The sequence below is a fragment of the Salmo salar genome, chromosome ssa19 (assembly GCF_905237065.1).
Source record: "Salmo salar chromosome ssa19, Ssal_v3.1, whole genome shotgun sequence".
Lineage (NCBI taxonomy): Eukaryota > Metazoa > Chordata > Actinopteri > Salmoniformes > Salmonidae > Salmo > Salmo salar.
The window spans coordinates 19589625-19609366 of NC_059460.1; the positions used below are offsets into that span (position 1 = coordinate 19589625).

At 41.3% G+C, this 19742-nt stretch overlaps 1 protein-coding gene across 2 annotated transcripts in view; it reads left to right on the top strand.

Moving 5' to 3' along the window:
* The first annotated feature begins 596 nt into the window (after nucleotides 1–596).
* Nucleotides 597–19742, top strand: part of LOC106578558 (zinc finger protein 438) — an 89607-nt gene continuing 70461 nt past the window's right edge. For both annotated transcript variants that reach the window (XM_045702148.1, XM_014157536.2), the window contains exon 1: nucleotides 597–733. The gene's annotated coding sequence lies outside the window, so the exon portion shown is untranslated. The remainder of the gene's footprint in view (nucleotides 734–19742) is intronic.

The window sequence follows — 19742 nt, forward strand, 5'->3', positions numbered from 1 at the left end:
CTACTGTAACACAAGATAAGGATTCTCATAATTTGATATAACCTACTGTATTGTGTATAGAAAAATATGAAAAAGAATGACTACGCCCAAACTGTTTGCGGTCCAACTACAGTAACACAACCCATGCCTATGTGAAACTCACATTGAATTCTAAAACAGGAAAGCATAGGCTACTTATTATATTGTGTATGCAGAGATCTTGACCGGGAGCACAGAGCATTGCAGGGCTGTTCATAATGGTAAATTCAAATACTGATTGAAGATGAAAAAACTGTCTGAAATGTTTTATCATTATACCTCTACTGTACTTGCAAGCGTCAAATCCCCTTTATATTGATAATTTGGAGGATTACATTTCAACGTCGCTGATTGGCTACATTTGACGAGCTAACCGAGTATTCTAAGAGACATACCATTTCACTCAAAAAGGGGGTTTCGGGAACTATGCGATTGTAACACATTCCATTCTTGACAAAATGCATGAAAAAAAATCGAAATAAAATCAAACGATGTTTTCAGTTTCTATTTGTCTCACTATTACCAACATAAATTTGAGTAAGATTTTGATTGAAAGAGCAGCGACTTACTACTCTCTCCCCCGTCATCTTTAGCTCGAGGTATAGCTCAAAATGGCTGTAGACAAACAGTTATGAAGGTCTGCCGTTCTACAAGAAATGAATATGTCGCAATTGACAAATTAACGAAGAAGCCTCCAAAACAACCAGGGATACAGGTGAGATGTCTGAAAGTAACTCTACAATTTCGTCTAAGCCTTTGCACGGTTGCCAATAGAAAATAAATCAAAATGGTAATGAGCTTGCTGTGCAATGATATTACGATGTTAATTTCAGCCAATAGGAAAGTAAGGATACAGAGGGAGCGATAGCAGGCTTCTTTGGCCTTTTCATAACATTGAATATCAGGAAAAACACACGCTACCAGTGTACAACCAGTGTGTTTAGGTGTGCGAAATAGCTGTGAATGTGTGATTTCAACTGATTTTCAAACATGAAAGTCGTGCATATTCTTTTTGTGCCATGCATTTAGCTACAGTAGACTAGGTCATGTATCAAGTCATGTCATAATGCATAAGAGTTTCCTCTAGTTACCACAGCCACAAAGTCAAAATTGGCTCTATCGTAAAATGTCTTTTGTTGTTGTTGACTTTTGGTCTGAATTTTAGGTTAGGCATACAGGTTAACAGTGTGGTTAATGTTAGGTTTAAATCACATTTTAAGAAGATACATTGTAGAAATAGACGGGGTTTGATTTTGTGGCTGTGGTAACTAGTGACAACCGTCATATAGGTCAGTATTTCGTCCATGGCACCTTCACGATCAGCCAACATAAGAAAACAGACTAGCTTTATTTTGCCATTCGTATTTGCAATTGGAAAAGCAGTATGATAGGAATCATGTAACTGCGTGGCTACATCTACCTGTGCAGGTGCCAGAGAGATACAGTGGAACTGATAGTGGACTGTAGATAAATCCCCAGTGCCACGGTTGAATAGGCAAATTGAATCATTTGTTGAAACGTTCACTACTTGTGCCGTAAGTGGTTTTGTAAGAAGAGAAAATAGGAAGGCCACCAAAAATTCAGAAATCTCCATCCCCAACAACATCATTTTCTGTCAAGATAGAACTGCCAAACGGGGTAGAGTTGCCTGCAGAGTTCTGTCATACTATCCAGGTCTGTGTCCAAACAGTTCAAGCTTCTACTTTTAAAAATCCACCTTTCCAGAAATAAGTCTCTCACTGTTGCCGCTTGTTATAGACCCCCCTCAGCCCCCAGCTGTGCCCTGGACACCATATGTGAATTGATTGCCCCCATCCATTTTCAGAGTTCGCTCCAGCAGGTATATTTCACTGGTCATCCCCAAAGCCAACACCTCTTTTGGCCACCTTTCCTACCAGTTCTCTGCTGCCAATGACTGAAATGAACTGCAAAAATCACTGAAGCTGGAGACTTCGATCTCCCTCACTAACTTGAAGCATCAGCTGTCAGGGTAGCTTACCGATCACTGCACCTATACACAGCCCATCTGTAAATAGCACACCCAACTACCTCATCCCCATATTGGTATTTTTTTGCTCTTTTGCACCCCAGTATCTTTACTTGCACATCATCATCTGCACATCTATCACTCCAGTGTTAATGCTAAATTGTAGTTATTTCGCCACTCTGGCCTACTTATTGCCTTACCTCCCTAATCTTACTACATTTGCACACACTGTATATAGATTTTTCTATTGTGCAATTGACTGTACGTTTGTTTATCCCATGTGTAACTTTGATGTTTTTGTCGCACTGCTTTGCTTTATCTTGGCCAGGTCGCAGTTGTAAATGAGAACTTGTTCTTAACTGGCCTACCTGGTTAAATAAAGGTAAAATAACAAATAGGATGCACACCTGTAGTATGGCCTTTCTCATGTGATGATTTCAGTTTCTCACTTCCGCTCAGGGAGGTATAATACTATTTGTTAGCGCAATGTTATAATGATGCACTAGCGCAGGGGTGGGCAAACTTTTTTGGGTCGAGGGCCACATCGGGATTTGGAAATTCAACGGCTGGCCGCATTTTTGGGGGACCAATTGTTTGTTCGAACAATTTGCTGGGGCCTCCCGGGTGGCGCAGCGGTCTAAGGCACTGCATCGCAGTGCTTGAGGCGTTACTACAGACCAGGGTTTGATCCCAGGCTGTGTCACAGATGTCTGTGACTGGGAGACCCATGAGGCAGGGCACAATTGGTCCAGCATTGTCTGGATTAGGAGAGGGTTTGTCAGGTCGAAGATTTCCTTGTTCCCATCGCGTTCTAGCGACTCCTGTGGTGGGCCGGGCGCAGTGCACGCTGACACGGTAGCCAGGTGCACTGTGTCAAGAAGCAGTGCGGCTTGGCTGGGTTGTGTTTCGGAGGAGGCACGGCTCTCGACCTTCGCCTCTCCCGAGTCCCATTGCTGCTACTCCCGTACGGACAAGGCTGTAACTACCAATTGGATACCACGAAATTGGGGAGAAAAAAGTACTTTGCCCACCCCTTGCACTAGCGGCACCCAGCCTTGCGGGCGGTAGATCATTGGATCTGGTTAATTAGATTGAATTGAAATTTGTCTTTGAGGACTGCAAATAGAAATACAGTTTATTTATGCTTATTAATAAGCCATTGTCAACTTCCCGTCTGTGGTTATTTTGCTCACGGTCAATTGCTCACTGTCACCCTATGTATACATATGATTGATTTCGTACAGAAAAATACATTTGTTTAAAAATGCAACTGGGGCCATGTAAATAACTGTTAGGCTACTCATTTTGAATCCACCAGTGGCACCTTGTGTGACCATAAGTTTGTATGCGACCGGACAGGCACAATAAAATCATTTGGTTGCAAAAGTTACTAACCTGCCGTCAGCTAAAATGGCAAGGGAACTCCTCACTCTGTGCAAAGCGTCGATTTAATATCTCTCTGACTTTTCACTGTTTTTTTGTAGAACCACCTGCAACTGGACACAGACATTTCTAAGATGTTTTTGTTCAGAAATTCGAGAATGAACAAAGTATCGCCATTAACCTCTAGAGGATACAATCCCGCTAAAGGGATTGGTTGGACAACAACCAGTGAGAGAGCACGGCGCGAAATTCAAAACAAAATCATCTCAAAATTAAAATTCAAGTGTTATACGGCATTTTAAAGATACTCTACTCGTTTATTCAATCACATTGTCTGATTTCAAAAAGGCTTTACGGTGAAAGCAAAACATTATTTTAGCATAGCACCTTAGCAAAAAAAAAAGCTATTTTCCAAGCACGGATAGCCATCACAAAACCAGATATACAGCTAAAATTAAGCACTAACCTTTGACAATCTTCATCAGATGACACTCCTAGGACAATCAAGTTTATATTTATATCCAAAAACCCAATTTTTACATTACGCATGACGTTCAGAAAATGTTTTCTCCCCATAACTACCGGTGAATAGGCACATTTCATTTACAGAAGAACTCCTAAATGTTGAAAAAATGTATAACAATTATTTAAAGAATTAGAGATAATCTACTCCTTTATGCAACCACTTTGTCAGATTTCAAAATAACTTTACGGGAAAAAAGCACATTGTTCAATATTCTGAGTACAGAACTTAGCCTTCAATGCTAAGCTATACAGTTAGTCTACAACCACAGCGTCGACAAATCTCTAAAAATATGTTCAAAATGTTTACTTACCTTTGCTGATCTTCAGCGGAATGCACTCGGATGGGCACCCACTTCCACAAGAAATGTTCATTTGTTCTGCAAAGTCCATCATTTATGTCCAAATACATCCGTTTTGTTGACCCATCCAGAACACTTTACAATGCCATGTGGCGTGGACGCAAATCCATAGACAAAATGTTAAAAGTTCCATTACCGTTTGTAGAAACACGTCAAACGTTGTTTACAATCAATCATTTAGGGTATTTTGTAACGTAAAATTGCAATAATTTTACAACCGGGCAATAGGTATTCATCCCAGAAGAAAAATAAAAAACAACGAAGTCATGTGCATGCGCGTCATAAGACACCTGTCCTCAGACTGGCTAGTGATTGACTGAGCCACAATTTTCTGCCCGGTAACAGGTGACGGATGAAACCAGTTCCTAAAGATTGTTGACAGCCAATGGAAGAGTTGAGAGGTGCAACGTAAATCCTATGTCACTGTAGTTTTTCAAGGGATTCAAAAGAAAAACTACATTTCTAATTTCTCCCACTTCCTGATTCAATTTTTCTCAGGTTTTTTGCCTGCCATATGAGTTCTGTTATACTCACAGACACCATTCAAACAGTTTTAGAAACTTCAGAGTGTTTTCTATCCAAATCTACTAATAATATGCATATTCTATTTTCTGGGCCAGAGTAGTAACCCGTTTAAATTGGGTACGTTTTTCATCCGGCTGTGAAAATACTGCCCCCTAGCCCCAACAGGTTTTAACAAGTTAATTGAAAAATTCCATGCAAGGCTTTCCATTAGCGAACTTGTAACGGGTATGGAGAATCACATACAGTTGAAGTCGGAAGTTTACATACACTTAGGTTGGAGTCATTAAAACTCGTTTTTCAACCACTCCACAAATTTCTTGTTAACAAACTCGTTTTGGCAAATCGGTTAGGACATTTACTTTGTGCATGATGTAACAGTGTAGGTTCCGTCCCTCTCTTCGCCTCAACCCGGGCTCGAACCAGGGACCCTTGCACACATCAACAACTGACACCCCACGAAGCATCGTTACCCATCGCGCCACAAAAGCCGCGGCCCTTGCAACGCAAGGGGAAACCCTACTTCAAGTCTCAGAGTGAGTGACGTCACCGATTGAAACGCTATTAGCGCGCACCACCGCTAACTAACTAGCCATTTCACATCGGTTACACTCACCCCCCCTTTGACCTCCTCCTTTTCCGCAGCAACCAATGATCCGGGTCAACAGCATCAATGTAACAGTGTAGGTTCCGTCCCTCTCTTCGCCTCAACCCGGGCTCGAACCAGGGACCCTTGCACACATCAACAACTGACACCCCACGAAGCATCGTTACCCATCGCGCCACAAAAGCCGCAGCCCTTGCAACGCAAGGGGAAACCCTACTTCAAGTCTCAGAGTGAGTGACGTCACCGATTGAAACGCTATTAGCGCGCACCACCGCTAACTAACTAGCCATTTCACATCGGTTACACATGTCACAAGTAATTTTTCCAACAGGCAGATTATTTCACTTATAATTCACTGTATTTCATTTCCCGTGGGTCAGAAGTTTACATACACTAAGTTGACTGTGCCTTCAAACAGCTGGAAAAGTCCAGAAAATGATGTCATGGCTTTAGAAGCTTCTGATAGGCTAATTGGCATAATTTGAGTCAATTGGAGGTGTACCTGTGGATGTATTTCAAGGCCTACCTTGAAACTCAGTGCCTCTTTGCTTGACATCATGGGAAATCATCATGGGAAATCAAAAGAAATCAGCCAAGACCTCAGACAAAAAATTGTAGACCTCCAAGTCTGGTTCATCCTTGGGAGCAATTTCCAAACACCTGAAGGTACCACGTTCATCTGTACAAACAATGGTACGCAAGTATAAACACCATGGAACCACACAGCCGTCATACCGCTCAGGAAGGAGACGTGTTCTGTCTCCTAGAGATGAACGTACTTTGGTGCGAAAAGTGCAAATAAATCCTAGAACAACAGCAAAGGACCTTGTGAAGATGGAGGAAACGGGTATAAAATGATCTATATCCGCAGTTAAACGAGTTCTAAATCGACATAACCTGAAAGGCTGCTCAGCAAGGAAGAAGCCACTGCTCCAAAACCGCCATTAAAAAAAAAGCCAGACTACGGTTTGCAACTGCACATGGGAACAAAGATCCTACTTTTTGTAGAAATGTCCTCTGGTCTGATGAAACAAAAATGGAACTGTTTGGCCATAATGACCATCGTTATGTTTGGAGGATAAAGGAGGAGGCTAGCAAGCCGAAAGAACACCATCCCAACCGTGAAGCACGGTGGTGGCAGCATCATTGCTGGGGGTGCTTTGCTGCACGAGGGATTGGTGCTCTTCACAAAATAGATGGCATCATGAGGCAGGAAAATTATGTGGATATATTAAAGCAACATCTCAAGACATCAGTCAGGAAGTTGAAGCTTGGTTGCAAATGGGTCTTCCAAATGGACAATGACCCCAAGCATACTTCCAAAGTTGTGGCAAAATGGCTTAAGGACAACAAAGTCAAGGTATTGGAGTGGCCATCACAAAGCCCTGACCTCAATCCTAATGAATATTTGTGGGCAGAACTGAAAAAGTGTGTGCGAGCAAGGATGCCTACAAACCTGACTCCGTTACACCAGCTCTGTCAGGAGGAATGGGCCAAAATTCATCCAACTTATTGTGGGAAGCTTGTGGAAGGCTACCCAAAACGTTTGACCCAAGTTAAACAATTTAACAGCAATGCTACCAAATACTAATTGAGTGTATGTAAACTTCTCACCCACTGGGAATGTGATGAAAGAAATAAAAGCTGAAATAAATCATTCTCTCTACTATTATTCTGACATTTCACATTCTTAAAATAAAGTTTTGATCCTAACTGACCTAAGACAGGGAATTTTTTACTAGGATTAAATGTCAGGAATTGTGAAAAACTGAGTTAAATTTATTTGGCTAAGGTGTATGTAAACTTCTGACTTCAACTGTATCCTGTTAACAATTCTGTAGCAAGGTTAAATTAGCCATCATTCTACATATTCAAAACGGGCCTACAAATGCTTATCAATTGCGTTATGACAGCTGAATCTCCATTAATAACCATGCCATTTCAAACACAGAAACCGTAAAAAACAAAATAAATACAAAACCCAGCCCATTATAAAGTGGCAAGTGGAATGTAAGAGGACGGCACGCTTCTTTTGATTCTAAAATGAAGGATATCGGTACAAAATTGTAGATCCTCCCGCAGCTTAGAATGCGCAGCATATTATAATATAGATGTTGTAAACATGTTCCCCTTAAAACATTGCATTTCCTATTTCATGATGACAGAGAAAATAACTGAATTCAGTCAGATGAATGGCAGTTGGCCTAGGCATAAATGTGAGGAGAAACATTGAATATGCACACTCAGTGTTTCTGAGGACACACCAAGAGAGGGAGGCCTATAATGTGATTCACTGAGGTGGATTTATGATGGCAGGGTGGAAAAGGGGGAACTTTCCACTAAGGAAGAGCCATTTTAAAATCTTAGCCCAAGACAAAACAATGAAGATGTTTTGTTCCAGGGTGATATCCTTACCAAATCGCTTTTATTTTGCTTTCCATGAGCAGCATGTGGACAAATAGGCCTACTCCGATCTCTCTATTGACTGGACCACAGCCTGTATATTTCATAGCTACGAATAGCATGTGTTGCTAATGATACCCTATATATATGAATGTATGTGGATACCCCTTCAAATTAGTGGATTCGGTTATTTCAGCCAAACCTGTTGCTGACAGGTGTATAAAATTGAGCACACCGCCATGCATTCTCCATAGACAAACATCAGCAGTCAAATGGCCTTACTGAAGAGCTCAGTGACTTTCAACGTGGCACCGTCATAGGATTCTACCTTTCGAACAAGTCAGTTTGTCAAATATCTACTCTGCTAGTGCTGCCCTGGTCAATTGAGAGTGGTGTTATTGTGAAGTGAAAACGTCTGGGGGCACCAACAGCTCAGCCGAGAAGTGGTAGGCCACACACGCTCACAGAACAGGACTGCCGAGTGCTGAAGTGCGTAGCGTGTAAAAATCATCGGTCCTTGGGACAAGAGCTGTTCGTTGGTAGCTTAATGAAATGGGTTTCCATGGCCGAGCGGACGCACGCACACAAGCCTAAGATCACCAAGCGTCGGCGGCTGGAGTGATGTTAGGGTCGCCGTCATTGGACTCTGGAGCAGTGGAAATGCTTTCTCTGGAGTGATGAATCAGGCTTCACTATCTGGCAGTCCGATGGATGAATATGGGTTTGGCGGATGCCAAGGCAACGCTAGCTGCCCCAATGCATAGTGCCAACTGCAAAGTTTGGTGGAGGAGGAATAATGATCTGGGAGTGTTTTTCATGGTTTGGTCCCCTTAGTTCGAGTGAAGGAAAATCTTAATGCTATAGCATACAATTACATTCTAGATGATTCTGTGCTTCCAACTTTGTAGCAACAGTTTGGGGAAGGCACTTAAATGTTTTAGCATGACAATGCCCCTGTGCACAAAGCGAGGTCCATACAGAAATGGTTTCTCGAGATCGGTGTGGAAGAACTTGACTGGCCTGCACAGAACCCTGACCTCACCCCCATCGAACACCTTTTGGGATGAATTGGAACACCAACTGCAAGCCAGGCCTAATCACCCAACATCAGTGCCTGCCTTCAATAATTCTCGTGTCTGAATGGAAGCAAGTCCCCACAGCAATGTTCCAACATCTAGTGGAAAGCCTTCCCATAAGAGTGGAGGCTGTTATTGCAGTAAATGGGGGACCGACTCTATATTTATGCCCGTGATTTTGGAATGAGATGTTTGACGAGTAGGTGTCCACATACTTTTGGTCATGCATTTCTTATATATCATGTTACACTAAAAAGGGATTCCCTCTGTTTTATTTTATTAATAAAGTCCAATACAGTACAGTGAAATCCAGTGGAAGTGTGGGACTCTGATCTATTGTAAACACACTCTGTTTGAAAGATGTGGAGCGCTTACTTTGGCATGTTAGGAGCTACAGTGTGGTTTCACATGTGGTGAGAGGAGAGGGGTGGTGGGAGGGAGGGAGGGAGGGAGGGAGGGAGGAGGGGAGAGGAGGGGAAAGGGGTGAGGAGGGGAAAGGGGTGAGAGAGGCAGGGGAAAGGGAGGAGGAGGAGGGGGTGATGAGGGTCGAAAGAAACTTGTCTGTTTATTTAATAATTCCGGTCAATTATGTCGCTATCGCCCATTTGTTGCAAGAGCGAAGAGTGAATTTATGCTTAGCTCTACTCATCTCAACTCTGTAGACTTTTTAAATTCTAAAGCTCACCCTTGTGTTTATTGTTGAAAGAACAAGAAGGTATGTTAGACGCGTGCCAAGTCTTTATGATAGAAGACAGGAGGTCGGTCTTGGAGACTAGTTAGCCTGTATGGGAGAAGTATCATATCATGGTATAAACTGAGAGCTGCTATGCAAGGTGAGACTATACCTACATGCCAAAGTATACACATCCATATACAGTACATTCTGTATTTTATGTGTAATGTATTCTCAATGTTATGGTCATTGAGGTTGTAATCTTGCTGTCAAATGGGACATCAAGTTTTTCTTAGAAATGCACATTTTACAAAATGGTAAATTCAATCCAGTATTAACATTTTGCCAAAATTATATAGCCTACAATTTTTGCTGGATTTCCCTCAAGTCTCTTTGCCTATCAGCTTGAATGATGAAAACATCTGTAAAATAAGTTGACCAGCCTAACCTACCTCAAGATGTTTTCTACCTGGAAGGTGTTTCATGAAAGATTCTAGTGACTCAGCCCTACCTTAATCAGAAGGCCTTAAAACCTCTTGAGGATACCCTAGGATAGGGGGCGCCACAGCGCATTTTGAAAAAAAATCGTTCCCATTTTCAACGGCCTACTAATCAAACTCAGAAGATAGGGCATGCATATACTTATTATATATGGATAGAAAACACTCTAAAGTTTCTAAAACTGTTTGAATGGTGTCTGTGAGTATAACAGAACTCATTTGGCAGGCAAAAACCTGAGACATTTTCTGACAGGAAGTGGATACCTGATGTGTTGTATTGACTTTAAACCTATCCCATTGAAAAACACAGGGGTTTAGGAATATTTTGGCACTTCCTATTGCTTCCACTAGATGTCGCCAGTCCTTTCACAGTGGTTTGAGCCTTATAGAGTCAAAACTCAGTGAATGACAGGAGTTTGAAATTGGTCACAGGGGATGGGCCATCACCATTATGACGCCGGCGGCCATGTCTGCCCCCACCTTTGGAAACGGTTTTAAAGGCCATGACATCATCCCCCTCGAATCTTATTGGCTCTCTTGGTGTTAGAGGCCCTGAAGATTTATTTTATACAACGTTTGACATGTTTGAACGAACCTACATGCGCGAGGATTGCTTTCATTATGAACTTCAGAGCTGCGCTTGGAGAGAGCCATAGGACGCGCTACCAACATCAGGCTAATGGAACGTGAAGTATGGACTTTTTGACCGAAAATACATCTGTTGTGGACCTGGGATGCTTTCTGATGAAGACAACTAAAGGTAGGCGATTATTGACAATATTATAGAAGATGAGATGGTTCATACTGTTGCGTCCAAGATGGCGCCGAGCACTGTATATTAGCTGATTTTCTGAGTATCGCATCTCCTTTTATCGCAAAGTGTGATTACCCAGTAAAGTTAATTTAAAATCTGGTATGACGGGTGTTCTCAAGAGATATTCATCTATAAATGTTAGATTGACAATATACATTTAAAAAATCGTTATAGTATAGCAATTTATTGAAACGTAGCATTGTTTACCGGGACGCTTTTGAGGGGAAATTAGGTAGTCAACGTCAGACAGAGATGTAAAATGCTGTTTTTATATATAAATATGACCTTTATTGAACAAAAGAATGCATGCATTGTATAACATGATGTCCTAGGGGTGCCATCTGATGAAGTTTGTAAAAGGTTAGTGCTACATTTAGCTGTTTATTGATTATATGTGATGGAAGTGGTTGGTCGGAAAATGGCTATGAAGCTGCTTTTTACGATGGACTCATCTAATATAATCTAATGATTTGCTTTTCCTGTAAAACCTTTTTGAAATCGGACGACGTGGGTCGATTCAGGAGAGGTGTATCCATAAAAAAAAAAAAAAAATTTTTTTTATTTTTGTAAAAAATTATGATATTTTTTTAATGCTAATTGGCGATATGATTTTTCGCTGGATTTTGATCCCGCTAACGGGATCAGATGCTCAAGAGGTTTTAATATCTATTCAGGCCTGCAGAAGAACAGCTTGTCAGAGGAAAAGGAAAGTGCATATAAGTCTGAATAATGAATAAGGTCCATATTGTGGATGGCTGGATGTGGTACAGGTACAGAAATAGGCTAGTGAATGTTTCAGTCAGTCACTGGTTAGGCCTAAATTGTGCTCCCTAGAAAATAGGGAATTAAATTTGAATTCAAGATGCTTCCTGACTTCGTAATAAAGGAATGGACGTCGTTTGGACGTGTATTTATGGTGACAGTTGACAGTGTGTGAAGTGGACGTGGTTTAACTTTCTGACAAGAACGTGTCAGTTTTTGATGTACACTTTTAATAGAGTCGACTTAAACACTGAGTATACAAAACATTATAAACATCTGCTCTTTCCATGACAGAACAGGTGAATCCAGGTGAAAGCTATGATCCTTTATTGATGTCACGTTAAAGCCGTGTAGATGAAGGGGAGAAGGATTTTTATGCCGTGAGACAGTTGAGAGATGGATTGTGAATGTGTGCCATTCAAAGGGTGAATAGGCAAGAAAATATTTAAGTACCTTTTGAAAGGTAGTAGCGCGTTTCTGTTAGGAAAATGTGGTGTCGGACATTTGACCGGCAACATTTTAATTTGCCAGAAATTTGAGAAATCTGCCGGACCCCTATGCATTAGGTGCATAACCTGGTTAGGGCTTCCAACCACGGTGTTCAGAATGACAGAAATCATATTTTTAGATTATAGTCATTCATATTAACAGAACATGTAAGTCGAGGATGCAACGATGTCAAGTCCTACTTACCGAATTGTAACGTGCACTTTGAAGATGTTAGAATAACTGTCCATATTTAATTTTCCTCATTCAACAAGATGAGTAATGAATCAATCTTACTATCCCTTATAGTAGAAAAGTTGACCTATTCTATTGGTCAGCTTGTCGGGAAAGAAATTGCCTATTCCCAACAGACTCTGGGACAGTTGTGGGAAGATAGATCCCAAATTCATACAACCAGTAGGCCTAGGCTACATATAAAAGTATTTGGTTTAAAATATACTTAACTATCAAAAGTAAATGTAATTTCTAAAATATACTTAAGTATCAAAAGTAAAAGTATAAATTATTTCAAATTCCTTATATTAAGCAAACCAGACGGCATCATTTTCTTGTTTATTTAAATTTACGGATAGCCAGGTGCACGCTCCAACACTCTGACGTCATTTACAAACAAACCATGTGTTTAGTGAGTCCGCCAGATCAGAGGCAAGCAGGGATGACCAGGGATGTCCTCTTCATAAGTGGGTGAATTTTAGAATTTCTGTCCTGCTAAGCATTCAAAATGTATTGAGTACTTCTGGGTGTCAGGGAAAATGTATGAAGTAAAAAGTATATACTTTTCTTTAGGAATGTAGTAGAGTAAAAGTTGTCAAATATAAATAGTAAAGTACAGATACTAAAGTAGTACTTTCATGTATTTTGATTTAAGTACTTTATACCACTGGGTGGTACGTGCCATGCATACCGATTTGTGTCAAGAACTGCAACACTGCTGGGTTTTTCACGCTCAATAGTTTCCTGTGTGTATCAAGAATGGTCCACCACTCAAAGGACATCCAGCCAGCTTGACACAACTGTGTGAAGCAGAGTTCACATCGGCCAGTATCCCTGTGGACCGCTTTAGACACCTTGTAGAGTCCATGTCCCGACGAATTGAGGCTGTTCTGAGAGCAAAAGGGGATGCAACTCAATACAAAGGTGTTTATAATGTTTGGTATACTCAGTGTATGTGACACGTTATGCTTAGTAAGCCACTTCAGTTATTCATCGGTATTTCAGTGGTTTATTGTCCAGTAATAGGCTGAACGTACTGTATTTCCATGTAATAATCACGTTCTCTGGCGCCAGTTCTGAGCCACCATCAGTTGATAAGAGGAAACCGTGTGTCCGGTGTTCAGTAATGAAGTTGTAATAATAACATGAGAAAGCTGAAATGACGCCGACTCACGACATCCTGTTTCAGTCATAAAAGCACCTAGCTGGACTGAGAGCATGTGAAATGAAACCGTCTCTCATTATGTAAACTCGAAGCTCTGTAAGGAAGGAGTCAAGGGAAATGCTGTAATGATGCCTGGGTCACCGGTGAGGAGAAGCAGAAAAGACAATACCTTGTTTAGTTAGGATATGATAGATTCAAGTCGACGTTGGTCCATATAGGCTGGTAGAGATGCACATTAATAGCCTACATGTGCTGGGCTTTTCCCCTCTAAATACTCATAGTTTTATTTATTCATATTTTTCAAATCTATGCCTGCTAAGTCACTTAATTGCGCAAGCATGGGAGAAAACGTACGTGTAGTTTGTTTCGTGTAGGCATTATGTATTGAAATATGTCCGTGACATGATATGACATGGCATGCAGTAAGTTTGAATTCCATGCCCACTCCCTGTCATCTCTATGTAACTCCCTAGCCCAGCAGTGGGTGTGGCACGTACGTGTGCTCAGAGGCAGGAGGGAGAAGTTTAGTTTACGTTCATCCTCCTGTCTCCAGGCCTTCTTTCTTTCTTTCTTTCTTTCTTTCTTTCTTTCTTTCTTTCTTTCTTTCTTTCTTTCTTTCTTTCTTTCTTTCTTTCTTTCTTTCTTTCTTTCTTTCTTTCTTTCTTTCTTTCTTTCTTTCTTTCTTTCTTTCTTTCTTTCTTTCTTTCTTTCTTCTTTCTTTCTTTCTTTCTTTCTTTCTTTCTTTCTTTCTTTCTTTCTTTCTTTCTTTCTTTCTTTCTTTCTTTCTTTCTTTCTTTCTTTCTTTCTTTCTTTCTTTCTTTCTTTCTTTCTTTCTTTCTTTCTTTCTTTCTTTCTTTCTTTCTTTCTTTCTTTCTTTCTTTCTTTCTTTCTTTCTTTCTTTCTTTCTTTCTTTCTTTCTTTCTTTCTTTCTCTCCCTCCATCCTCCTGCTATGATTTAGGCGTCAGCTTAGCTCACTCCCCCTCCCTACCTCCTCCTCTCTGGCTGGATCAGGTTACCCTGACATTACTCAGATGTTCCCCAGCGCGGGTGCTCTGCGTCAGGGGCAGGGAGCCTGCCCTGCCGCAGTGCCTCACCGGTCCACTACCAGACCAGGCCGACTGCCTGGCGCACAGGGCAGACCACAGACGCCCCTGGTCAGTGGAGCCGCTCCAGCTATGGCACAGGCTCCGAGGAAAATGACACAGTCGGGTGAATGGTGGCTCAGCTGGCTCTCTATAAACCCCAGAGCTGTATTTCATGCTCTGTTACAGAGGAGGATGTGGACCTAGGAGCTAGCTAGGCTCTTTCACCCTGCAGTTTGAGAAATGATGATCATAGATCTCTTAGATGGTTTTATTTTAAAGATCTTGGATGGTTTTATTTTAAATATACCTTTTGTGCTTGAATATAATTCTTCTGGGTACATTGTTAAAACAAAACAAAAAAAAAGTATTTTTCTTATTTTGCAAGATATTTTGCAGCTCATGTAGGCAAGGCAACCCAGAATCTTGACTCCCCTATTCTATTTAGAGGCAATGCCGTCCATCGAAGACCGACCGCACAACAAGGCCTGCTCACAATGTCAGACAGAGATTTGTGGACCTCATCGTTTTATGGTTGTGTAATGTCGGGTCTCTTGACGAGTAAAATGTCTTGTTAAACCTTACACCACCCTACTCCCATAAAAGTGATTGATGTAGGCCATAGATGCGGGCCTTCCTGCCACTCTGTTAAGGATAGCCCTGCTGCAGTGCTGGGGGATGTGGGAACTGGGAAGGGATGGGATGTGAGTGGTCGGTCTGGACAGAGGCTTCTTGGTCAAAGCATGACGCTGTAGGATTTTCAGTGGCTGATCTTTATTGGCTGATAAATGGATGCTGAATGAAACCAAATATCTGCGAAGCTGTCTGTGAGATATTGTAGTGTGTGGGATCTCTGCTGTGTGTGTCTTTGCTTGCACGTCGCGATTGTGTGGGTTACTAACAAAACTTCCAGGTCAGACTAGACTTGGGCCATTCCATTCCTTATTCAAGCCTATGATCGACAAATGCCTATGCATAATAGTTTCCCTAGGCAGAAGGTTACCTAGGTTCGGGTTCACTATATGCATTATGTCAACAGCATCACTAGACACAGTAGCTTTAGCAGCATCTGATGTTACAGGTCAGCCAGCCTATCGAAGGTAATCCAGTGTAATTGAGAAGGGAAGCCATGTTGTCGGGGAGGCGGAGGGCTCGGGGCGGTGATCTGTTCATTCCTCATCTCTATAGTTGTTTTTATAGTAATTAGACATCTGTGCTTGGGAATAATTGTCTAGTAGCAAGGGAGCAAGAGACGGGTCCTGTGCCTGAGGGGTTGTTGGTTCTGTCACAGACAAAACAACAGGGCTGCAGACAGACTCCTGTTTATTGCAGCCTGTTTCGTTGCCTTCCACTCTGTCCTCCCTCCCCTGTGCAGTGTGTGTGCATTCGTGCATCATAATGTATGGCACAGCAGCATTATTTGCACAGGAGAGATGTTTTATGTGACTTTGTCATGTAGAATTATAGATGGGGTTTAGAATATTTAGGACAACCTAGATCCAGGGCATCTTTTTGCCCTGAAGAGTTCAATTAGACAGCAGGAAGATTCTTCTCTCTCTCTCAGATCTTAGAATTCATAGGCAGCAAGGAGATCTTCCATTTCTGTGATCTTATTCCAGAAAGTCTTTCTGATTACGGTGCAGCGTTCTGCTGCTGTTTTGAAATCAGGCTGTTAATGTCACTAGGAATGAAGCGGACAGTTTAATAGATACAAACTGCTGCATCTGAACATTTTGGGGCTGAATTTTGAGATGAATAGTCCCTTGCCTTGTTTTGTTAGAATAGGGAGATCCCACTCCTGGGGATCATTTATCAACCGTGCGTAGGCATAAATCAGTGCGTAAACCATGCATGGGATGATTTTCATGCAAAGTGTGAAATATCAGTATGAACGTTTGCTTGAGAGTGCACGGAAATGTACGCACAGCCATGACCATGAGTAGCACAGTGCCAAGTGGTGGAATAAGGGAACTGCTTGTCAAGCATAGAATGGGGAAATTATATGTTGAAATTGTGAGAGTAATAATTAAATCATTTTTTGATTTCATTGTATTTCCATTGTGAATTCAACATACTGTATCTTGACATGCTTTATAGTTTGTTACAATAATTCTCCATATAAAGTACAGTAATTTGTTAAATGAGAGGTACGTGTGAAAGTGAAACCATTGTTGACATACTATAAAAGACTGAGATAATGGGAACTAGAAGGAAAGATGCCTAATCTTGCTCTGTTTAAAGATTTGGCACACGCTGCATTTTGCAGAGAGCATGTTTTTAGAGACCGGTGGGACATTTTCTGCAGAAAGTACAGATTTGCTCATCAGCTATCGTTTCCAAAAAGCCAATTTTATAGAATTTTTGCGAGGATTTAAGAAATACCTAGTTTAAAAAGGTGAACAAATGCCATTCCGGTGCACATCCAAGTGCTATCCACCGTCAGGTATTTGGCAACGGGCACTTTTCAGCAGGAGCTTGTTGACCGTCATCTCTCAGCACCTTAATAAGCCAATGTTTTTGATGCAATCATCGGCAAAACAAACAGTAACACATGCAATTCCCATACACCATCGCACAACAGGTTGAAGTCAAGAGGTATTTCTTTGCCATGATGCCATCAATGGGTTCTCAAATACGAACGGAGCAATAGACGGCACCCACATCTCCATAAAATCACCATCACAAAACAATTTCAATTATGTGAACAGAAAAGGCTTCCACTCTTTTTGTGCAGGTGAATTCGGTGGCCAGATGGAACGTATGATTCGTTCATTCTGCAGAACAGCAATGTTGGCCTATACTCTTACAGGAGGGAGCTGTTGAGAATGGATGGCTTATTGATGAGTGTTCTACTTATTTGAAGTATATTTCCTGTTGCTAAAGCAACTTGATTGAATTGGTCCTCTCTTTGTAGTTATTTATTTATTAATTTTTTTATTTTTTACTGGTCAAGCCACAACTGATCGAGTCAAATAAAACCTTTTGGTTGTACTCAATCTCTGACACTGGCACCTCTATTCAGTGGTGGAAAAAGTACTAAATTGTCATACTTGAGTAAAAGTAATAAAAGTGAAAGTCACCCAGTAAAATACTACTTGAGTAAAGGTCTAAGTATTTGGTTTTAAATATACTTAAGTTTCAAAAGTAAATGGAATTGCTGAAATGTACTTAAGTATCAAAAGTAAAAGTATAAATAATTTAAACTTCCTTATATTAAGCAAACCAGACGGCACAATTATTCTATATTTTTTTTAAATTATTGACGGTTAGCCATGGGCATGCGCCAACACTCAGACATAATTTACAAACGAAGCGTTTGTGTTTAGTGAGTCCGCCAGATCAGAGGCAATAGGGATGACCGGGGATGTTTTCTTGATAAGTGTGTGAATTGGACCATTTTCCTGTCAAAATGTAACGAGTAACTTTGGGTGTCATGGAAAATGTAAGAAGTACATTATTTTCTTTAGGAATGTAGTGAAGTAAAAGTTGGAAAAATATAAATAGTACAGATACTTTAAAATACTACTTAATTAGTTTTTTGGGGTATTTTTACTTAAGTACTTTACACCACTGCCTCTATTTCAGTTTTGGAATTTCACATTTTTCTTCGCTTTCTTTGGATGCGCAGTTGTATTTCATGGTACGGCATTGTATATTCCCAACAGGTTAAAGGAATGATTTTGACCATATATGGTTAAGGTCGTGCACGAGCACTGAGGCTGAGGACAATTGTTATTTACCAATGGTTATCTCCTTTCAGTATGCGTATGATGCTCGTAGGATTTTTTTGGAATAATCCTACTTTTTCTATGCATACGTACGACCATTCTAAATTCCATTCGTAAGTACTATTTTAGATTTAGTTTCTACGCAATATTTTTAAGTGAGGCCCTTGGCCTCTTGTTGTGATGAAGTATGATCACTCCCTGGTTGCAGTTCGACTCATTCACCCAGCACTGTGGAGAGAGCGACTGAATAGTCCCTCAGATCCAGTACCTGGCATGATGGCTCAGCCTCTCCCCTCCTTAGAGTGAGAGACCTGACAGTGCATTAAGGCAGGCCTTCAGCTACACCCCAGTTCAAGTTGGACACACTAATAAGCCTTCTACAGCTCACATGAGACCTCTAAATTACTGCTTTTCATGACCAGAGAAGTGATTCAGATGTTTTAGGAGTTTTTGTCTGTTGTGTTTTTCCTGTCTTAGAGGCAACAGACCCTTGTAGCGTGCGTGTGCGCGCACACACATGCACGCACACTGTAAGGGTATGAGATCAACCTTGAAAAAGGTACAGCGAGCCTTAGGGTTAATGTTAAACTGCTGGAATACATTATTTGGTATGTTTTAGAGCAGAGATGGCGAGGCTCAGCATGTACCTGTCAGTGTTAAATGATTGCTCATTTCCTGCGGAGGGAGAATGGCGTAATAGCATGCAGCTGGCTCAGCTGGACCTTACCTTCTCCTGCACTCTCTGTCGCTCTCTCTCACAATGCATTTCCACATAACATGTTGGGGGCAATGAAACAACGGAGCCCCGTTTCATTTTCAATGGAGGGAAGTGAAGTGGGCAGGGGGCGATGCGAGCATGGGCGAGGGAGCATGAACAGGGCAGGACCGAAGTTGGGGAAAGCTGAACTTTATGCAAATACTCAGTGATATCATGACACTATCGACCAATCGAAGCTCGTTATAACTTCCAGACGCTACTGGATTGGCTGTTGATACTAGCACTACCTACCCTGCTTGCTAGCACCCACATGAAGGCGAAGCTAGAGTGGCTATGCGAATGATCGTGTTATGTGGAAATCCCCTCTTACTCCTCCTTCTCATTCCCTTGCTCTCGTCTTTCTCAGTCTTTCCAGTCGTTGCTAGGTCTCACCATAGCAGGCAATGTGACCAAGCGTGACACACCTCTTGGGCAGGTCTTTATTAGAAAAGGGAATGTTTTCTCAATAACCTTCCTGTTTAAATGAAGGTAATAAACACCTCTCTCATGCTATGGTGTATGCTGCTAGTCTGTGACCAACAGACATGGTCAATTTACTGAGACAAGTAATATTGTGATGGCCTGAGAAAGGTAACTCAACCTATCCATCTGGTCCATTTATCCAATGAATAATAAACCCATTTGGATTTACTTAACACC